Genomic DNA, 20,000 nt, shown 5'->3' with positions numbered 1-20,000 from the left:
AGGCGCAGAACAGCATGTAAACTGTATAATATGATTAAATATAAATATAATATGGTGATGGAATTGGATTGAGATAGGTTTCCTTCTCTGAGTTTCTTTCTTTTCTTCCAAGAAATTTGGTGAAATTTAGTGGATCTCCACGATGATCAGTGGAAAATGATAGCTCTGTGCTCTCCTGAAGTCAACAACCATCTCTTTGGGTTTGACAACGTTCAGAGACAGGTTGATGGCTCTACACCAGGGTGTTAACTATTTCACCTCCTCTCTATATGCTGACTCATCATTCTTGCTGATGAGACCCATCACGGTCGTGTCATCGACGAACTTGATGATGTGGTTGAAGCTGTGCATTGCAACACAGTCGTGAGTCAGCAAAGTGAACAGCAGTGGGCTGAGCACACAGCCCTGAGGGTGTGGTAGTGCTGGAGATGCTGTTCCCGATTCAAACTGAATTCTCTCAGTCAGGAAGTACAGGATCCAGTTACAGAGGGAGATGTTCAGGCCCAGTAGGCTCAGCTTCTCGTGGACTCCTCCAAGTTGATGGGATCACCGTTGGTTGCAGAAAATATAGATATAGTTATATTTATTACTAATTACATTTACGGTTATATTTACGGTATTAGTCCTTATCTGGAGCGACGTACAAAATTGCTTTGTCTCTATAAATGAATAAATCAACACTAGGTTACTAGATTACAAACTTTAGATACCATCAGCCTAAAACTCTCGATTTTTACTGTTTGTTTCTTTTTAAAATATAAACAAAGACAAAACAACCATAAATAAAAGTCCTAGTTTGAGTGTTTCAGGATTTTATAATAATGTTAATATTTTGGGAAATTATGTGCAATAATTTGAGTGCAATAATAATAATAATAATAATAATAATAATAATAATAATAATGATAATAATAATAATAATAATAATAATAATAATTAGTTACATGTGCAATAACTTGTATAACTGTTACTGTATATAGTCTGACTTTTCTGCCACTAAACATTTAAATTCTCCTCAATATTTAACTTTAACATTTTAAATTTAAATTTCTTTTTTTTTTTTGTTAAATTTTTCTACAAGAGTAAAAAAGTATTCTGATTCTAATAACTGCTTCTGCCAAATGCAGCAAATAATTAACGCAGCTCGTTTATACTGAGGGTCAATCTTTTCCAATAAATCATCAAAATAAGAGCTTTGTAATGAGATATATGTCAGGGAAGGGATATAATGTTGGACCTCTGATCTGTAGGCCATGGGTTCACATTCAAGTACCACCAAATTGCCAATGCTGGGCCCTTGAGCAAGGCCCCTAACCCCTTAATTGTTTAGCTGTATAATTGAGATAACTGTACGTCACTCTGGGCGTCTGCCAAATGCCATAAATGTAAATGTAAAATATTAATCAGATTGTCAAGGTAATGGCTTGGTAACATCAAGGGACAAAAGTCAGGGTGTGAGAGTCTTATACAGTGTGTGTGTGTGTGTGTGTGTGTGTGTGTGTGTGTGTGTGTGTGTGTAATTGTGGTAGATAGACAGATAGATGGAGATATAACAGAGACAGATATAAACACACATGGCAGTGAACAGGAGAGAAGGAGACAGTAAGCGCAAAACAGAAATTGAAAAGAGAGAAGAATGGAGTGAGGAACGTGCCCTGGAGGTCTGTGGAATATTGCAGAACAGTCAGAACAGAAGCTATCAGCCACAGCTAGTCTACCAGGGCTATTCGTCTATTTCTCAATATGATCTACTCTTCCTGTGTCTTTTCTTTCTCTCCGTGTCCCTGTTTCATTTATACATCAGTTTAATCTGGACTTCTCTCTTGTACTGTATATATATGGATTAATGCCCATAGACCCTGAGTGTTAGATTGTGCTCAGGACAAAAGCAATACATCTCCAGTTGGATGAATAGGGCTAAAAGGAGAAGAGACTAGACTTCATGTTCAAACTATTATATATTCTCTGGTTACTGCTTTTTGACTGTATAGTAACGTTTATCTGTAATAAATGGACATTCAGTGGAACCCAGATGAGGATGAGGTTCCCTCTTAAGTCTGGTTCCTCTCAAGGTTCCTTCCTTCTGCATCTCAGGGAGTTTTTCCTTCACCACAGTCTCCACCGACTTGTTGAGCAGGGACAAACTTACACTTATAAAGAACTTCATTTTTATCACCACATTATCTGTGTGCAGCTGCTCTGAGATGATGTTCATTATTAAAAGCTCAAAACAAATAAACATGAACTGAACTGAATAATATCCAGTAATAAGAGGAATTATTTTATTATTTACTCATCACAATATCCAGTGTCTGTTTTTTTCCTTACCACCATCACCTCTGTCTCATTCATTCATCTGGGATTATCTCTGTATTTTAGAATCATTTAATGGTATATTGGTTGCACTGACGTGAAATTTTCCTTCACTTGAGCTAGGAGACCTGTTCCAGCATAACACTGCCCCTGTGCACAAAACCTGCTTCATGGTTTAGAAGTGGAAGATCCCCTGCTGTAGACCTCAACACTATTAAACAAGATGAATGTGGACGCTGACTGCACCCCAGGCCTCCTCACCTTCTCACCTCCACCAGTACAGTGGGGGAAATAATTAATCGATCCCCTGCTGGTTCTTACAAAGAAATAAAAAGTCTAGAATTATTATGGTGGGTTTATTTTAACAGAAAAGCAGAATAAAAAAGTCCATAACAAACTTTACATAAGGTTATAAATGAATTCTGACTCCCACAGACCCAAATGAGTCCTGTACCTTTAGGAAAGTTCTCCTAATATCAACTTTGTGTTTGAAAATGTGTTTGAAAGACACCAGTCACAGAATCAACCTCTTCCATTCAAACCTCTCCACTACCATGGGCGAGACCAAAGAGCTGTCAGAGGATGTCAGGGACGAGATTGTAGACCTGCACAAGGCTGGAATGGGCTAAAAGACCATCAACAGGAAGCTTCTGAGAAAGAGACCAGTGTTGGAGCAATAATTCAAGATTCGAAACAATACAAGATCAGTCAATCAACCTCGACCTGGAGCTCCATGCAGAATCTCACCTCATGGGGTGAGGATGATCCTGATTCTGAGGAAAAGCACTTTCCTAAAGGTACAGAGTTCATTTGGGTCTGTGGGAGTCAGAATTCTTGCTAATTTGGTACGAGAACAAATACATATTTCACTCGATCAAATACAAATGAATTTATAACCTCCTTTAATGTTTTTGTTATGGTTTTTTCATATTCTCTCTCGCTGTTAAAATAAACCTACCATAATAATTACAGACTTTTTATTGCTTTGTAAGGGGTAAACTCAAAATCATCAGGAATCAAATCATTCTTTCCCACACTGCTCCTGACTTTACAAACACCCTCGTGTTTCTGAATGAGCACAAATCTCTAGTGGAACACCTTCTCAGAAGAATGGAGATTATTAGAAGGGCATATAGGGACTGAATGTGGAATGGGATGTTCATACCAATATTATGGTCGGGTGTCCACAAACTTTTGCCATTTGTCCAAGTCACTCTTCTCCATCTATAAAACTCTTCATATTTTGAATTAACTAGCAGAGATCCGTCTCTGCACACGCCACAAGGATTTCCATATCAAAGCTCTCTCTGCTTCTCGCCTCTCAGAAGAAAATCTCAGAGACATCAACAAGTTTTATCCATTCTGAACCCGGCTCTGAACCAGACTCCTGTCTGATGTCACATATATTTACGCTTTCATCGTTATATTCATTCTAGCTGCCATTTTGTTACAACGTTGGAGATGCGATTAGTAACTTCTTCCTGGTTCGTTAGTGCCCACTCTTCAGGGTTGTCACCATTCTCCCGTGCTGTGGAGTCCCAGACATCCATCCCGCCATTATTCCTCATGACTTTGAGATTCTGACCCCTTTGGCATTCCACGCTTTCAGTTTGCAGGATCTGCATTGCCTGGTTTGTTGTTTCTCAACCTTCAGGCTGTTTTCTGCATTAACCCAGGGCCTCAACCACTGAGCTACCACCTCTCCAGCTCCTGATCCACAGCCCAGGAGACAGCGCTTACTGAAAAGTCACTGAATATTTCTGCAATATTTTTCCATATTGTCCCATTTGTTGGGACAGAATTAGGCAGTTTGTCCTACTTTACCACTGATCAAATTTATGCACATGCTCTTTTACACTGGAACGCCTTTTGCTTTGAATACGACACACATTCGCAGTGGCATCATCATCTTGTATTAAATATTAGAAAATCTTCTCCAGCTGTATAAAGTCTTCTCCAGCATACCCCAAAGCTTCTCAATGGAGTTAAGATCTGGACTTGGTGGTGGCAAATCCATGTGAAAAAGCCATGTCTGAAACACTGGATCAAAATCAGAGCATGGTGAATGCTAGCATTGTGTTCTTGGAATGTTCCTGTGCCATCAGGAAAGAATGAAACCATCAAAAGTCAAGAAAAGTAATTTAGCATATCAGGTAGTCATTTTTTGGGCACACGACGTTGCTAAACTGTGACCTGTCCAAGTGTAGCAACCCCGGATCATTACACTGCCCCCACAGGCTTAATGATTATGGTTCACCACAATCCTTTCAGGTTTTAATAAAGCACTGAACACTTCCTAACCAATCATTTTCTTGGCTTGATGCAGACCAATCGTTCCCTTCTGGAACAGAGAAACATCACTCTGTATACGAGGAGGCGATTCGTGACGTGCCCTCGTACCTGTACGGGGCTGCTGTGTTTAGTGATGTGTTCCATGCAGTTGATCAGGTTATGGTCACACTGTAAGCTGCCCAGAAGCTGCGAGAATGTCAGAATCTCTGGTGGGGAGCGAGAGGCCAGAGAAAGAGGTAGAAACACGACCCTCCATCATCACAACACTGAGCGCTTTTCTCCACATGCCCCTGGTTTATTTCAGCTCAGAGGAAATCACAGAAGAAAAAAAGAAGCAGCAGCAGAAATGGCATCCGGACTCGACGCTTCTATCAGCGCCGGCCAGCAAATTAGTCATCGTGACAATAACCTCTATAGCTATGGAAATTAGTTGGGAGTCTTTTGAGATTTGAGGATTTTAGAAAAATAGGGGATTGAATGCAGAAATCGGAGCAGTTCATGAAGTCTGATAGCAACCAGGCTTCCAGGATGAATAGTATACAATAGTGTATATAGAATAATAGAATAATAGAACGTCTGGACAATCCGGACTGGTCACACTATTTTTGCTTTCTATATTTTTATATCTAAATTCTTTCAATAAAATTTCCCCCCAAAATAAATAAATAAATAAATAAATGAGTTGTTTAAACCAACGTAAGTCTGACTTTCTGAAAAACAAAAATGACTCCTTTGCAATTAAACAAACAAAACGGAAAAACGAATCCTTTTATTCGCTTGTTTGTTCTTTTTTTTGTTTAGTTTAATTGCCCACTCATTTATTCACGCGTTCATTCATTTATTCAATTCTCTCAATTGTTCAATTGGGTTTTTTTCACTAATTTGTTCGATTGTTAATTTAATTTGTTTACTTTGTTCATCTGCTTGTTTTGTTACATTACTTCGTTCATTTGTTTCATTCTTTCACTCGTTTATTTAGTCTCTTTGACCATCCATTTATTTAACTTTTTGGTAATTCATGCATTCTTTCAGTTCCCTCTTTCGTTCATTTAGTTTGTTTGGCTGTTGGTTTAGTTTTCTTTAGTTTGTTTGTTAAATTATTTGTTCAGTCCATTCGTTTTCTTATTTGTGTTGTTTGCTTGTTTGTTTATTTAGTTTGCTCATTTCATGCTTTCATTATTTGTTCATTCATTTAATTTATTATTTTATTTATTCATATAATTCATTTGTTTACTCAGCACCACAGTAATAAAAGGTTGAAGGGCTTTTGATTTGTCTCATGTACATTACAGCACAGTGACGTTCTCGGCAGAATGCAGGAGCCCTTGGAGCACAAAGGGTTTAAGGAACTTGCTCAAGCGCCCAAGAGCCCTGAACCCCTGACCTTCTGATCAGTAACCCAGAGCCTTAACAATTAAGATATCACTTTCCCATTCCACAGTTTGCCTTCACTTCAACTAGGAGACCCAAATCTGTTTCAGCATGACACCTGTGCAAAAAGCCAGATCCATGAAGATCTACTCTACATGGGTTGGAGTGGAAGATCTCCAGCTACAGAGCTCCAACCCTATTGAACATGATGAATGTGAACGCTGACTGCACCCCACACCTCCTCACCTTCTCACCTCTACCAGTACCTCACTTTACTACTGCTCTTATGGCTGAATGAAATCTCACAAATATCCACAAAATCTGGTGGAGCATCTTCCCAGAACAGCAGAGATTATTATAAGAGCAAATGAAGACTACATGTGGGATGTGATTTTCAAAAAGCGCATTGAACATCTGCAAGACTCGATCACGATCACCCATGCTTTAGCGAGACAGAAGATGATAAATTTACTGATTTTGCAGAAATTTTGTTCCACACCTGTGTATGTGTGCAGCGCTGAAGAAAGAAAAGGCAGTCGTGAGTCATCCTGCATGTGAAACAACGCGCTTCTTATTAACTTTTAGCAAAAACATAACAGCTGAAGCCTGGGCAGGAGGAAGACTGAAGCATTTCCGTGGTCTGAAATATCAAATTATCGTCCTGTTTGTGTTCAGATTTCTGCAGGGATCTGATTCATTTCCAGTGACATTTGTTGCTAAATTGTCCAAATGACTTTGAACAAGAATATGATCGCATGCCAGAACACACACACACACACACACACACACACACACACACACACACACACACATGAGCGAGACTGTATGAATAAAGCATTATACATTGCCGGTGTGACTGAGCATCATCGCTCCTCAATAGTACCAGATCGGGGCAAGAAACGGAATTTTCTTGCATATAAGAACATGCAATGAACTCGTGTTCTTCTGAAGCTGAATCTGCATGGAGGATTAGGATCCTGAGTGTATCATTACTCCAGGAAGCATTTCATCACTTTATCCTGCAGCTCTTCACAATTGCAGGTGATTTAATAAGCAAATCTGTGCATTGCTTCTTCTATTAGTGAGTCGTGTAAAGAGTCCGGAGTCCTGGATAAACACCTGGAGAACATGTTGACTGGCGTGTCAGACGTGTATATTGGAGCAGAGCTGGAATGCTGGTGGATTATTAGGAGATGTGAAGGGACGAAGTGCCCCCCTGGCTGCTGTCTTCACTTCTCTATCTGCGTAAAGCACATGAATGGTATATATTGGAAGGGAGATTATAATAGTGTGTAAGCTGTTGCCAAAGCTATCTGAGTTAACAGGTTTCTAAAGAGCAACACCCTGTCCGTTATACCCCACACCAGCCACGCTACCAACACCTCCTCGCTCTTTTTCATCCCCTAATCCTCTTCGCTGTGCAGTCAATCATGAACCTGGCTGAGGGCAAAACAGAGGAAACAAAATGGAGTTGAAATCAGAATTCTCCGACTTATTAAAGGATTCTGGAACATTTCTGGAGCTTAGACATTATCCCACATCGCAGAAATGTATGGAACAGTAAGTTTGCCCTGTGCTGAACAGACACTCTATTTTTAGCATTCTCTAAATTTGGTAAATTTCTGGTTTAACTTCTTAAAAAAAAAAAAAAAACTTGGAACAATGGTGACTGCATCATTCCAAAAAGTGGAAACTGCAATGATTCATGTGCTCCTTTCGTTTCTTTATTTATTCACTCTATTTACTCAGTTGTTCAATCAATTTGTTCGTTCTGTTCTTTTTTTGTATTAATTTTTTTTTATTTCAGTTGTTGAATTTGTTTATTCTAGTTCTGTCAAAACGAACGTGTTAATGACACATTAACGCAAATTAATTTTAAGGGCGCTAATTTTATTAACGCGCGATTAGCGCAGCGTGCACTTCTGTTTTACCGTATTTATTACGAATATTAATAAATAAATATAAAAGACGAAATTTAAACCTTTAATGCGACACACGTTTATTCACGACGTTCTTTCTTTACTCAGATAAAAAAAATATATAAAATTCCCCTGAAGTTTTAATCACAACATTTCTTTAACTGAAGTCTAAAATCAGCACCAAAGTCTGCCATGATGCACACATCCGGCAATTAAAACCGTCCGTGTGGAAACATATAAAAAGTTCCATTTAGTGTCCTGATGATTTGCATAATTTAAAACACCAAAATTACTTGAAAACATTTACAAGAAATGTAGTCTTCATGCTCTATGTTGAGTTCGGTTTCACTAATAACAAACATACATTTGCATAAAGCATCAATATTAGTTTATGTTGATTAGAGTGTAAAAATTTTTAAATGTGTTAATTTAGGATACATTTACAACAGATGGAAATGTGCGATTAATTTGCAATTAATCAGAAATTAACTCACGACAATAATGCGATTAATTGCGATTAAATATTTTAATTGATTGACAGCCATAATTAATTCACTTGTTAAGTTCATTTGCTCTTTTAGTTTGTTCATTTGTTCAGTTTGTTTATTTATTTTTTTCATTTGTTTAATATTTAATATTTCGGTTGGTTGTTTTTCGTTAGTTTGTTTATTTGTTTGTACCAATGAAGGAACATATGATCAAACTAAACGAAAAGACAAACATTCAAACTGAACAAGCGAACGAGTGAATAGATGAATGGATAAATAAACGAAAGAAGCAATCAGATTATTCAGTTTTTTAAATGATGAAGATTTAAAGGGTTTAAACAACTTTGTTTTTTATTTCAGGAAATTGAACCAGCAACATGTAAAAAGTTGAGAAAATAAAGCAGTAATAAATCGTGTGTCTGGTCAGCGCAGGGCAAACTTAACGTTCCATAAAATATCGGAGATGGGGGTAATGGGGGTAATATCTGAAAACCACAAATGCCCCATAATCCTTTATAAGTCAGCAAATCCTGATTTCAACTCTCGTTTCTTCCTGTTTTGCCGTCAGCCAGGTTCCTGATTGACTGCACAGTGAAAAGGATTAGGGGATGAAGAAGAACGAGGAATGTTATCCTTCATATAAGCACACTGTCAGTATACCGTCATGTGGCTTCTGCTTATTCAGGGCCTGAACTTAAAGGCACTTAATTATTTGTAGCTGAGTTTGATGGAGCAGCTGAGACTCTGTGTGGAAGCATAGATCCAGGTCCAAGTTTTATAAAAATGATCTACTGCAGAAGACAGAAGACGTAGTTATATATAACACCCTTATAAAGAGTTCACGTGTTGTAGTAAGTCTTGCCATGTCGGTAGTAATCATGAGAATCTGGGCTGGAATTTTTTTTATGTGTCTGGAGGATTTTACAGACTAATCAAAAGGTGGATTTTTTTAATAATGACTTTTCCCACATGGCTGGAACTAATTACTCCATCCACCATTTCTAACGGATCACTGCTTCGGGTTAACCGACTGTTTCAGTGAATGTTCCAGTGATCTGACAGCTCAGAGAACTACCCATGAGCACTTATAGTCAGAGAGTAAAGAGTATATATTATCTGTTTCCAGCTGTACATTTCACACCAAGGCAGAAGTGCAGAAGAACAGAGCGCTGCATCACACACAGGATCTCATACAGTCAGAATGAACGTCATCATTAAAGCAAAAAACCCAATAAACACAATTTAACACGTCTCCTTTCACTGGAGCCACGACTGCACCTCCACATACATCATCTCCAGCAGAAGCACCGATATTCACCTCATCACATCACCCCCTGCATTTTTGTACATTTGTTTCTGTGCATCACGGTTTTCCTCGGGATGTGAAATGAAGGTGAATCTGAAAGAATCTGTCTGCTGCAGAACTTTCCAGCTGGACAAAATCAGATTTTACATTTACACAAGTGTTTCAGTGATTCTAGCTGAAGTGTATGAAATCTGCCCATCACTTGTCAAATTTACAAGAAAAGAGCCAGACTGATTTACGCTTCGAACATTGAAATGCAGCTTGGATGGTTTTTCTGATACCTGCAGCATTGTGTGAGACTGGAGACACCTCCAGACTGGAGATCTGTTTTCCATGTTGAGCAGCAGCAGAAGCAGAAGCAGAAGCAGCAGCAGCAGAAGCAGAAGCAGAAGCAGAGTATTGGCTCAGAATTTGATGTAAATGTTGCACTTATAAATGAAGCTGTAATGAAATGTGAGTAAAAGGACAGTTTATGTTCACCTGTAAGCAACATACATCTCACTGCTGGTGTGAAACCCAGATGGTGATGGTGATGAAATCATGAGGACTGTGGAGCGAATGGAGTTCAAATCAGTTGGATTTAGCTTTTATCATCTGAGCTCTTTGTAATCAAGACATTGCTTTTTACTGTATTTAAAATACTGCAGACTGAAATGGGCGGCAACATCAAAACCACAGAAAAGCCCCAAAATCCCCTCCTGGTTTGGGGAAGATTTTTGTCTGTCTTGCTCTCATCAGCTTCATGACTGATTACTGATTACTGGCTTTAAAAGCATTCTAAAAAACTAGACTGTGGATGTTCTACCATGTGGTCTCTAGCTACAGAATGACAGAAGCAGTGAGATATTATTTTCTAATACTGCACAATAACAAGGAAATAAAAATGAAGTAAACAAACGTGCTGAATAAACAAACTAACTAATTAAACATACTAAACAACTGAATCAACGACCTGATCTGAATTAATTAACTAAACAAACATGCTGAACAAACTTATGAACTCAACAACCAAACATATAAATTAAATATATATGTTCTTATTAATGAAGGAAGTTTATTCAGAAATGTCTTAAACATTTGCATCGATTCAGGGTCTGCTCAAGGACCTAACAGTGGTGCTGGGGTTCTGAACTCATGACCTTCTGATCAAAAGAGCAACATTTATCTCATTTATACATCTAAGCAGCTATGAGGTTAAGGGCCTTGCTCAGGGGCCCAGGCAGCTTTGTGTGGCTGGGATTTGAACTCATGACCTTCTGATCCAAGTCCAATACCCAACTAAGTGATAACATTAATATTAATTTCCAACACAGATGGTTCCTGACTTACCTTGGAGATGTGTTGTGATGAGCCAGTTAAAGATTTGTGATAATTATGGGATACTGTAATTTGTTTATAGGTTGATTAAAGAGTACATCATTTAGCAAAATAGAGAAATGTATACGACTGTAATGTATAAACTATACAGTATAATGTATATGTATTTGGCGGGTGGAGGGCGGCGCAAACGCTGCTACGTTTACATGCCACGCGATAATTTTTGTACAATTGTGTCGTGTCGTCATCGTAAAATCGCCACTCGGACCATCATAAATCTGGGACCATCTATACAAATCCTTTAAAACTGTACAAAGGATCGCAACCAGAATGATCTCCATAACCTGCTGAATTCTCTACTCCTGGGAGCTGTTCATAAAAAACTCACTACCAATGAAAATAAAGTGATGCCAAGCCCCGCCCATCTCGAGAGATTCGTGCCAGAATGGTGAATGTAAACTTTAAGAGGAACGTGAACTCCTTTGAACTTTGGAAGTCATGCGATTATGGTATTATGGAGTATTGTGGTTGCCAAGTATCATGGTTTGCATGCACAAGGAATTTGTCCTGGTGTGCTGGTGCGATTAAAATATTTGTAAAAAAATTGTTGCTTTGACCAATCAGACTGTGATTTGGCCACTCCGAAAACAAAAACACACTTTGCCTTTATTTTAAATCCCCAGGAAAACCGTAATTCATGTCAAAACCCGGGATGATGTGAGGAGGTGAATATCAGTGCTTCTGCTGGAGATGATGTATGTGGAGGTGCAGTTGTGGCTCCAGTGAAAGGAGAAGTGTTGAATTGTGTTTATTGGGTTTTTTTCTTTAGTGATGACGTTCATTCACACTGTATGAGATCCTGTGTGTGATGCAGCGCTCTGATCTTCTGTAAAAATTAAAACCTAAAATAATCTAATAATAAAGTAATAAATAAAGATAAAGATAAAGACAAGACACTATTCTGTCTGTACAGAGGATGTAAAGATGAGGTCATATATTTATTAATATATTTAGCACTTTTCACACAACCCGGTCTAATTATTTAGAGGTGGAGACTTTATTAGAGAACACACAGAACTGATGATGACATCACCACTGCAGTGTTAGTCTCCGATCTGTGTGTGTGTGTGTGTGTGTGTGTGTGTGTGTGTGTGTGTGTGTGTGTGTGTGTGTGTGTGTGTGTATGTGTGTGTCCTGAGATGAACTGGCATCTCATACAGGATGCATGCTCAGGCATCTACCCACTGTAGAAATCTTTTCTCTATTTCTAGCTTTTTCTGTAAAAACCTACTCACTGAATTCAAACCTCTTTGCTTGTCTATGTTTTTTTGTTATGCAACTTCTCTTTAGTTTCCTTGTTATCCGTGTCTTTGCGTTTTGTATTGCTGAAGACTTTCCCCCGTGGCACACAGTTTTAAGTGATAGATCTTGATATCCATCTACTGGATCTGGAGCAAGTTCTCCTGCCATGATCATTTACATTAAAGGTATTTGGTAGAAGCTCTTATCTGGAGCAATTGAGGGTTGAGGGTCTTGCTCGAGAACCTAGCAGTGGAAACTTGGTAGTGCTCAGATTTGATCTTGTGACCTTCCGATCCAGAGTTCAATGCCTTGAACGTTAAGCTACCACATGATCAGGATGTGAATCGAAAGAAACAACCTGGTAATAGTTTGGTGACTGTTACACTGCTTTGCATTTGCATGTGTTTCTTATCGAGGCACCAGAGCTGAAAAGTCGCACACAAACAGTCGACTTTGAGCAGGAAAACTTAAAGCGTGCGATGCCGAGGTGTCCAAGACTCGGGTGGAAAAGCACTGCTATAAATTATGCAGTGAAGAAAAGGCTGAATAATTGATGAAGGTGGGCTGCTGCTGAGAGAGAGGAGTTTGCTCAGCTGTTGTGTTTTCTCTCCCCTCACCCCCTTCTTCATCTTCAAACTACCAACTGGTCTCCACCTCCTTCTTATGCTATTGAACTAAAATTAATTAGTGTATAAGACAAAACTCTGAGGAACAGAGGCTAAAACTGTGAAAAAATGAGGCAAAACCCTCCTAAAAATCAAATCAGCGCAGCTTCAAAACCAAACTAAATATTATGAGTTACGCTTTTCTGATAACAAACCACATTCAGCAGCTCGACCTTAAAGGATACAGGATACATTTTCTCTTCTATATAAAAAAAATAAAACGGTACACAATCAGATCGAGACACGTGGATATTAAAAAAAGAAATAGGCTTTCCTTCAAACCCCAAAGATACCTTCCTGGTATCATCTCACACTTTAAGACCAATAACAGATATATTCCTTATTATTGGTAATAATACATCCATAATTAAAACCACACAATGTCCTGAATCTGAAACCGAGACAATCCGAAATCCTGCAGAACTTCCTGAGGAACACTGCTCCATACACCAGAGCTCCTACTTCAATATCTGTGTGTTTAAACCGCACCAAAAGCTCCAATGAGAAACAGCGTACACTTACCAAGAGCGATGAGATGAAGCAGGTCTTTAGACTTTCAGCTTTAAACCTGGAACAAAGAGGAGAAGCTGCTTTAGAAAAGATCAACTACAGAAAAATCTTAATCCACAAGTCACAAAGTGATATTTATTATTATTATTATTATTATTATTATTATTATTATTATTATTAATAATAATAATAATAATAATGCATTCATTGTTTACTTTGTCATATGTAAATTACAAATTCATAATAATAATAATAATAATAATAAAATATGATTACATGTAAATTATAATATATATATATATATATATATATATATATATATATATATATATATATTATTATTATTATTATTATTATTATATATTTATATATAAAATATACTGCTTTAAAGATGTCAACTACTACTAATAATAATATAAAATAAATAAATAAATAAATAATAATAATAATAATAATAATAATAATAATAATAATTAAACAAATATTGATTTCATTTAATGCAAATAAAATAGATAAAAACTACAAAAGTGAAAATAATAATAATAATATTACATGTAATTTATAAATTAAAATGAAACTAAATGTAATTAAATTGCTCTGAAGCTATGAAAATGATATGAAGCCAAGTATTCCACAAAAGTGAATAATAATAATAATAATAATAATAATAATAATAATAATAATAATAATAACAACAACAAATTAATTTTGTTAATCCATGTGGCTATCAAACGTTTAAATAATCTACAAAATTATAATAATAATAAATAACCAATTTATTTTGTAACATATAAATGACATTTAAAATGACATTAAATTGTAATTCATCTATACGGCTATGGATATGGTTTTAATGACCCACATGACGTTCTAAAGAACTCTAGTACACTCATATTTCCGGTCCTGAGCAGAAACTTATACAAAATATCATCCTGTTTGTCCTGTTTTTTTATCACATTACTTTTTATTGTTTTTGTGAGATCTGAGCACCTCTGAGAAGATTAGATGTTTGCAGCACCTGCTCTGTCCTGCATGCAGTATTTCCTACCTAAGCCACGGGTCATATAGATTCAGTCTGGAACACATTCTCATCCCTGTATGTCTACAGAGATAATGTGTGTAACATGTCACCATGGTAGTGATGCATGGTGAGGTCACGTAGCACTTTGCTCATAGAAGCCGTAATTTATTCTCCTGTCTCATTCTTCTCTCACAGCTTGAGGAAAACGATGAGATAGACCCATCCCACCCCAGACCTTCTGTTGGGGAACCTGCCACTCATCCTTCACCTCGACGCTAATGTTTGTCATCCTGCAGGGACGAACCGAACCGAGCAGATGTTTTTGGCGTGATAAGGCCGAGCTGATCCCCTGCAGACCTGCATGACTTTCCCCCTGTATCTGAATGCCTAATTACTGTTGCATCATTTTGTCCATTTGAACAGATTGTCTTTCGTTTCAGCAGCAGGAAGAAGAACACAACAGTTGGATCCATTTACAGACTTTTTCAGACGAGCGAACAGGAAAAATGCTGCTTTATCTCAATCGCTCAAGATCTCTCGGAAGTGGTAGCTCCCAGCACCAACAAACTATCACTGCTGGGCCCTTAAGCAAGGCCCTTAATTGCTTAGCTGTATAACTGAGATAACTGTAAGTCGCTCTGAATAAAGCCGTTTGCCAAAATGTAAATGTAAACGAGAAGCACTCTAAAGTGTAAGTGTTCCTCCAGCTGTGGATGTGTGATGCCACCCTGCACGCTTCCTCTCCACCGGCTTACTGCCATTCTGCATCGTTAAGCGTCTAATTAAGTGTTTCCCGATCATCTCGTTACTCTGCACGCTTCGTTTGTTGATCTGATTCAACTCATCTCATTATGGAAAAATTCTAACTTCTCAAACTCGCTAAAACTAATCATGAAAAAGAAATAATAAAAAAATACAGAATCATTAAAATGTGCTAAATATATATATATAAAATCAATAAACATAATTATATTATTTATATATTATAAATATAATATACGCTCTTCGTGCAGCACGCAAACAAACAGCACGTAGCAGCAGTGATTCGCCTCTAGAGGCCGCTCTCGTAATGACAGCAGACTGGAAGCAAAGCCTATCGGTATGGATTTTAGCTGATAGCCGATAGTTCCAGCGATCAACTATTGGTGCCTCGACAGCCATTAATAACTAAGAGACCTTTTAGTTTGACAGCCAAACTTGAATGAAAAAAACTGCTCCTGAAAATTGTAGCCCAATACTATTGTTTATATTAATTATAGTCCAAATCCATCTTCATGGTTCCTTCATGCTCATATGGAATCATTCCCTCAGCAGCACTGAGTGGTTAGCAGTTGAAGAGAACTTTATCTGGTATAAGGTTAATGCTGTGGGTTGTTTATCAGAAAGATTGACCCTTTCTGCTCCGGCGGTGCTGTATCATAGGATATGTGGACCATAACAAAAACCTTTTGAACTCCTGCACGTGGTCCGAATATGAATTTCAGTTCATTTCAACTGCCAAAGGTGCTGACCACAACAAAACTACTGATCAAAGAGAAGAAGAGAAGACGAGGAGGAGAATATGGACCAAGGTTATGTCCAGTGGAATAGAATCCAACTTGGAATTCCAGTTCTGCAAACAAAACCTGATACATAAACACAAGCCTGGGATTCAGTGAAACCGAATATCAGTGATGATGAAGATCACTTATTGGAATCTGACATACCAGTATTCCTTTTCGCTTCCATGGTGTCTACGTTTTAGTACCATTTCATGACAAGCAAAACTTCATTTCCTGTGGCATTTTGTTTGGCAAGTCAGCAGACGTAGCAGCAAACACACTGTGAGATGGTCATCCTGAATTTCTGACACAGTCTGAACATTTACACAGGGTTTATTTGGTTACAAGACCTTGATGAAGGGAGCGTTCGACTCCTGCCACGCCTTCTTCACTGTGATCAACACAAACAAAGGCCACGCCTTCTTAACTGTAATTAACATGAACAAAGGTAACGCCTTCTTCACTGTGATTAACATAAACAAAGGCCACACCTTCTTCACTGTGAATAACATGAACAAAGGCCACGCCTTCTTCACTGTCATTAACATGAACAAAGGCCACGCCTTCTTCACTGTCATTAAAATGAACAAAGGCCACGCCTTCTTCACTGTGATTAACACGAACAAAGGCCATGCCTTCTTCACTGTCATTAAAATGAACAAAGGCCACGCCTTCTTCACTGTAATTAACATGAACAAAGGCCACACCTTCTTCACTGTGAATAACATGAACAAAGGCCACGCCTTCTTCACTGTGATCAACACGAACAAAGGCCACGCCTTCTTCACTGTCATTAACATGAACAAAGGCCACGCCTTCCTTACTGTAATTAACATGAACAAAGGTAACGCCTTCTTCACTGTGATTAACATAAACAAAGGCCACACCTTCTTCACTGTGAATAACATGAACAAAGGCCACGCCTTCTTCACTGTCATTAACATGAACAAAGGCCACGCCTTCTTCACTGTCATTAAAATGAACAAAGGCCACGCCTTCTTCACTGTGATTAACACGAACAAAGGCCATGCCTTCTTCACTGTCATTAAAATGAACAAAGGCCACGCCTTCTTCACTGTAATTAACATGAACAAAGGCCACACCTTCTTCACTGTGAATAACATGAACAAAGGCCACGCCTTCTTCACTGTGATCAACACGAACAAAGGCCACGCCTTCTTCACTGTCATTAACATGAACAAAGGCCACGCCTTCCTTACTGTCATTAAAATGAACAAAGGCCACGCCTTCTTCACTGTAATTAACATGAACAAAGGCCACGCCTTCTTCACTGTGATTAACATGAACAAAGGCCACGCCTTCTTCACTGTCATTAACGTAAACAAAGGCCACGCCTTCTTCACTGTGATACACAAACAAAGGCCACGCCTTCTTCACCGTGATAAACATAATCAAAGGCCACGCCTTCTTCACTGTCATTAAAATGAACAAAGGCCACGCCTTCTTCACTGTAATTAACATGAACAAAGGCCATGCCTTCTTCACTGTAATTAACAAACAAAGGCCACGCCTTCTTCACTGTGATTAACACAAACAAAGGCCACGCCTTCTTAACTGTAATTAACATGAACATAGGCAACGCCTTCTTCACTGTGATTGACATAAACAAAGGCCACGCCTTCTTCACTGTGATAAACACGAACAAAGGCCACGCCTTCTTCACTGTGATTAACACGAACAAAGGCCACGCCTTCTTTTCTGTGATTAACACAAAGGCCACACCTTCTTCACAGTGATAAACACAAACAAAGACCACGCCTTCTTCACTGTGATCAACAAGAACAAAGACCACGCCTTCTTTACTGTGAGTAACACCACACCTTCTTTACTGCAACTAATAGGAACAAAGGCCCACATTTTCTCAGGCTGTATTTAACCCCTTTTGTAATACGTCGTTGGTCATCTTTCATCTGGTCATACAGTAACATCGGCATTACACATCAAAGCAATGTTAGGAGGTTGAGGTCAGGGTGTGTTAGGAGTTTGAGGTCAGGGTATGTTAGGAGGTTGAGGTCAGAGCACAGGGTAAGCCATGTTACAGCACCCCTAAAGCACAGAGGGTTAAGGGCCTTGCTCAAGGGCCCCAAGAGCAGCAGCTTGGCAATACCAGTGCTTGAACCCCTGACCTTCTGATCAGTAACCCAGAGTCTTAACCACTGATTTTCACAATAGTCACAATACACAACCTTTGTGTACAATCTTTGTGGACATAATAACTACAACTATTGGAACTTGTTTGGAGTCATGAAGATGCATTCAGAGTAACTCTACATTTTTCCCTCATGACTAAAACGACAGTGTTTGCTTTGTTTTTGGATTTTATGTTTAGCATGACACGGTCGCTTAGTTGAGAACAATAACACACGGGTCAACTGCTGCAGCACAGCAGCACAAAACTAGCATCAGGAGATCTCTGGATATCCAGAGATGAATGAAAGCAAGAAGATTTAGGCTCAGGGACTGGCTCAATGCCCACTCTCTCACCACACACCGGGCATCGAAATCAGAGAACCGTATTTTTTCTCTGTCTATTTCCCAGCTGGATCCTCAGAGTCTTTCAGGAAGAAAGTTGCCATCTGGAAAACATACCAAGGGCAATTTCCAGTCTAAATCATGACAAATGGCAGATGCCATGCGCCTCGCCAAAGAACTAAAATTGTCCTTTTCTCCTCTCCTTTCCTCCCCTCACTCCATCACATCCATCCTATAATCCCTCACTCTTCCTCACCTCTTCTCCATTAGGAAAGAAGGAACACAGGTCCTAGCAATAGAGTTAGTGTACAGGTTCTTCAGAATCACAACACCTGAGCATACAGGAGGAGAAGACGAAGGAAACCAGAGGGACAAGCTGGCACTCATCAGTACACCACATGCTCCATGATCCAGCTATTAGTATGTAATAGTGATGAGTTGTGACTGATCACTGGAATAAGAGGAAAAAAGGAACATTTAGCATCTGTAGCTTCCTATACTGCAGCACCTGAACTGCATTTATATCTAACTATAGCTCCAAAACTGGCAAAGAATGTTGCATATCATACATCTTTATTAAAATATCTCTGAGATCTACAAGAATTACTGCTGCAAAGATTAGCATGACAAACATTATAAACCAGCTAACACACAGCGTAATGTCACAAAGATCAAAGAAACAAAGATCAGAGAAACGCCACGCCTTTTTTAGTGTGACTGAGAAGCATGGACCAAGTCTTTGTTACTATAACTAGCAGGAACAAAGGCCACGCCTTCTTTCTGTGACTGGGGCCTTCTTTACTGTAACTAACAGGAACAAAGGCTACGCCTTATTCACTGTGATTGACAGAAACAAAGGCCACGCCTTCATTGCTGTGATTGACAGAAATGAAAGCCACGCCTTATTTGCTGTGATTGACAGAAACAAAGGCCACGCCTTCATTGCTGTGATTGACAGAAATGAAAGCCACGCCTTATTTGCTGTGATTGACAGAAACAAAGGCCACGCCTTCATTGCTGTGATTGACAGAAATGAAAGCCACGCCTTATTTGCTGTGATTGACAGAAACAAAGGCCACGCCTTCATTGCTGTGATTGACAGCACCGAAGGCCACGCCTTCTTCACCAAAACTAACGGAAACAAAGGCCACGCCTTCATTGCTGTGATTGACAGCACCGAAGGCCACGCCTCATTCGCTGTGATTGACAAAAACAAAGGCCACGCCTTCATTGCTGTGATTGACAGCACCGAAGGCCACACCTTCTTCACCAAAAGTAACGAAACAAAGGCCACGCCTTCATTGCTGTGATTGACAGCACCGAAGGCCACGCCTCATTCGCTGTGAATGACATAAACAAAGGCCACGCCTTCTTCACCAAAACTAACGGAAACAAAGGCCATGCCTACATTGCTGTGATTGGCAGAAACAAAGACCACACTTTTTACGCTATAACTTATAAA

General features: G+C 38.9%; 1 protein-coding gene across 2 annotated transcripts in view; it reads right to left on the bottom strand.

The window, feature by feature from the left end:
* Positions 1 to 20,000, bottom strand: part of apba2b (amyloid beta (A4) precursor protein-binding, family A, member 2b) — a 113,617-nt gene that overhangs the window by 62,577 nt on the left and 31,040 nt on the right. For both annotated transcript variants that reach the window (XM_046840569.1, XM_046840571.1), the window contains exon 2: positions 13,496 to 13,541. The gene's annotated coding sequence lies outside the window, so the exon portion shown is untranslated. The remainder of the gene's footprint in view (positions 1 to 13,495; positions 13,542 to 20,000) is intronic.

This window comes from Silurus meridionalis, chromosome 26, assembly GCF_014805685.1.
Source record: "Silurus meridionalis isolate SWU-2019-XX chromosome 26, ASM1480568v1, whole genome shotgun sequence".
Classification (NCBI taxonomy): domain Eukaryota; kingdom Metazoa; phylum Chordata; class Actinopteri; order Siluriformes; family Siluridae; genus Silurus; species Silurus meridionalis.
The sequence above is the reverse complement of the archived record's forward strand: the minus strand, read 5'-3'. Positions and strand labels throughout refer to the sequence as shown.